General features: G+C 39.3%; 1 long non-coding RNA gene across 1 annotated transcript in view; it reads right to left on the reverse strand.

The window, feature by feature from the left end:
- The window catches only part of LOC126492195 (uncharacterized), a 157555-nt gene extending 154114 nt beyond the window's left edge, over window positions 1–3441 (reverse strand). The window contains exon 1 of the long non-coding RNA XR_007589548.1: window positions 2524–3441. This is a non-coding gene — a long non-coding RNA (uncharacterized lncRNA). The remainder of the gene's footprint in view (window positions 1–2523) is intronic.
- Window positions 3442–3447: the final 6 nt, after the last annotated feature.

Below are 3447 nucleotides of genomic sequence, written 5' to 3' on the forward strand. Positions count from 1 at the left end.
TTATTTATTTATTTATTTATTTATTTATTTATTTGTTGTACTTTTTTTTTTTCAGGACAGGGTTTCTCTGTAGCTTTAAAGCCTGTCCTGGAACTAGTTCTTGTAGGCCAGGCTGGCCTCAAACTCACAGAGATCCACCTGCCTCCGCTTCACAAGTGCTGGGATTAAAGGCATACAACACCACCACCCAGCCAATAAAAAAAAAAGTTAATATCCTGTACTACCAAGTTCCATAGCTACATCCATGTGAATATTTGTTATGTTTCATCATATAATGACAGACTATTAGATGTCTACTGTCCCAAGTACTCTAAGTATAGAAATGAACGAGATGTGATTCCTGCCCTCAAGGAGCTCACAATCTACTAAGAAAGAAACAACCACTGGCATACTACAGTATGATCTCATCTGGAATAGAGGTAGATGGGTCCTACAGAAGTGAAAATACTAACCTTGCCTGTGTGTGCACTCATGCAAATATGGAGTGTTTATTAGAAAGGCTTCCCAGAGACACTCATGTTTTAATTGAACTTTGAGGGTTCTAGTAACACTCAGTGAGGCAAAAGGGGTGCTTTTGCACAACCCAAATCCACTCTCCTGAACAGTACCAATTCCCCAAATCCACTCTCCTGAACAGTACCAATTCCCCAAAGCCACTCTCCTGAACAGTACCAATTCCCCAAATCCACTCTCCTGAACAGTACCAGTTCCCCTACATTGCCACCTTAATGTATGCAATAGCAGGCTCTGGCAATGTTATGCTCATCATAAAATACAAAGAACAAGCAAGTGGAAACACTAATAGAATAATATTTACATGTACCCATTACTACTAATCCTAACAAAAAAATATCTCTCAAGTTTGTTTTCTCCTCTCCCACGTCACTACTTATGAGCTCCCAGAAGGAAACACCCTACTGATCAAGCCTCCCTCCAGTGCATCCTTTCCACTGTTATCTTACAAATGGGAAAATCTGCTCATGGTTCTCTTTTCCTAAAAATGACTTTTTTCCCTATTGCCTACAACTTCATTTCTTACACCCAATAGTAAGAGGTTATAACCTGGCCATATTTAATATATTCATACTATTACTTAGTATTTGTCTTTAAACCAACTTAAGACTAGTGTATTTTGTATTTTTATTAAATCCTACGTAACCTTAGGTTTGATGAATAATAGTTTGTTTGTTTTTTTTTTTTTATCAGATACACCCAACTATGCAACTAATGAAACTTGAACTGTGAGTGGAAGCACAATGTAACTACCGCTGGTCCATGCTCGGTATTTTGAGTCAGTGGGCCTGTGGGAACACATTCATATTTCTTAGTATTGCAGTTGACTCTCCAAAAAGCACTCTCAAAATTCTGCAGCATACTTTGCTTGCACCTTCCTTGTCTCAGTCTCAGGACCCTGCTAGGATGAACTGCTCACATTAGAAAAAGCCACGCCCACTCTACCATAAACACATCTCTTACAGACTGATTCCTATATCTCCAATGGCTCCTCTCTACCTTTCTTTGCCTGCCAAATTCATTACCCTTCAAGAATTATTTATCATGGCACCTCCTCACAAAATTCCCAGCTCGCTCTCTCTTTCTCTGGTTAGCCACTCTTTCCTCTATCCTACCACAATGCTGCACCTGTTTCTGTTCTCCCACAATTTTTTACTCTATGGTATCTCAGAATTGTGGTCCCCTGGACCCAGTGAGGGTTCAGGACCTTGTATTTTCTTGCATCTTCTACACTTAATGTGTGCTCAGGTCACAAAGGACATCTAGTATCCTGGCTCCCCTTTGAAAAAGCTGAAATAAAATAAAATGCAAAGAACTGTCTAGAGTTGAATGGCTTAGAGGTAGGACATAGCTTTCGTACAGAATCATCTAATTTAGAAAATGATATATTGACTATAATTTTGGCAGACATAATCAACTATGGTTATAACAGCAGTTAAGCAAATTTGGTATTGGCAACTATTTTACAGCAAAAACACTGATACAGAAATGCAAAATGACTCATTTGGGTTTCTTCCAGGATGGCCAATTGTACCTTACAGTAATCTTCCCTTGCCACAACTGGAAAATCAAGAACAAAAATGCACATCAGGACTTGGAAGCCACGGGGGGGAAAGAGCATGGGTTTTCAAGTCAGAAGTCTGGACACTGAAACTCTCTACCTCAATTACCTCCAATCTATGGGCTTAAAATTTGCATTTTAGTTTCTTCTTCTAGAGAAAAAAATGGAAAAAAATGTACACACTTTATAAGACACTCAGATAATGTAATAAAGGGCTTATGGTGACGCCTGGGATATTATGTGAGCTCAATAAAGAGTCATTACTATTATCTAATCAGAAGATTGCAATCCGGATAATCTGCTGTACAAGAACAGCAGACTCATCTCTTAAGAAAATGTTTATGGCACTTTGCTTTCTAATTGACAAGTACAGGCTGTGGCTAAGAATAGTCATAAACAAAACATCTGCAAGACAAAAGTTTCTCCTTTTAGTTACATTGAAGTCACACCTGGAACATACCACCACACTTCTTTGTGTTCTCCGAGAATTGACCTCAAATCAGGTTCCCCTAGGATGAAAAGGAAAATCACCCAGTCTTAATTTTTCAATCTTAATTTTATTCAATACAGAATAAAATTCAAACTCTGTACATCCTTCACCCTCTCATGTTACTACAACCCCAAAAACTATCTCCTGATATATCCCTGCTGATAGCTCCTATATAATCACATGTGCCCCTGTCATACAGTCCCCCCTTTTCTATGCCTTCTTCTTAGTTGCCAACCCCCATATTAGAAAGCATCTTTCCACCTTTGCTCATTTCAAATTTCCTTTATTCCATGGGAGCCCAAATTACAGGTGACCTCCTCCACAAAGCTTACTAGGACTGATCTAAAAGAAGGGTAAATGTCAAGACTCCAACAAGTTCTGAGTTAGGCTCTAACTTTCACAAATCAGCCTCTCCCTCCTATCTATATGCCTTTCCACTAAGCCCTGAGCACTTTTTGCACGCATTTGTAATATGTAATAATTAATGCAGTGTTTCACAGCCTACTGTGTTTGTAGACAATGAGCCCATGAAATGTTTAGCAACACTGGTGCTAACTAGTCTTCGTTGGAAGCTTTTAAAATGCTCCACGTTTTTTAATAGGTCCAATTGCCCTTCTACTCTCACGAGAACACTGGACTGAAACTTAATTATACATTCATCAAAAGTAAGGTTCTTTCCTTTTGCTCCCTATCCCTTCTGGAAATTGAACACATTTTCTACTCCAATGACTGGTTGAAGAGGACCAGTAAGAGAGATAGGTCGATTTTTTAAAAATCTCATCATCGGGAAGCTGAAACGGACAGAAAATCAAGCTTTAGGTATAGCAAGGAATTTCCACGCGCGCTAGGGGGAGAGAGAGGGAGGGACGGAGGGACGGAGGGA

The sequence above is a fragment of the Alexandromys fortis genome, unplaced genomic scaffold (assembly GCF_014885135.2).
Source record: "Alexandromys fortis isolate MF-2015 unplaced genomic scaffold, M_Fortis_MF-2015_v1.1 scaffold_288, whole genome shotgun sequence".
Classification (NCBI taxonomy): Eukaryota; Metazoa; Chordata; class Mammalia; order Rodentia; family Cricetidae; genus Alexandromys; species Alexandromys fortis.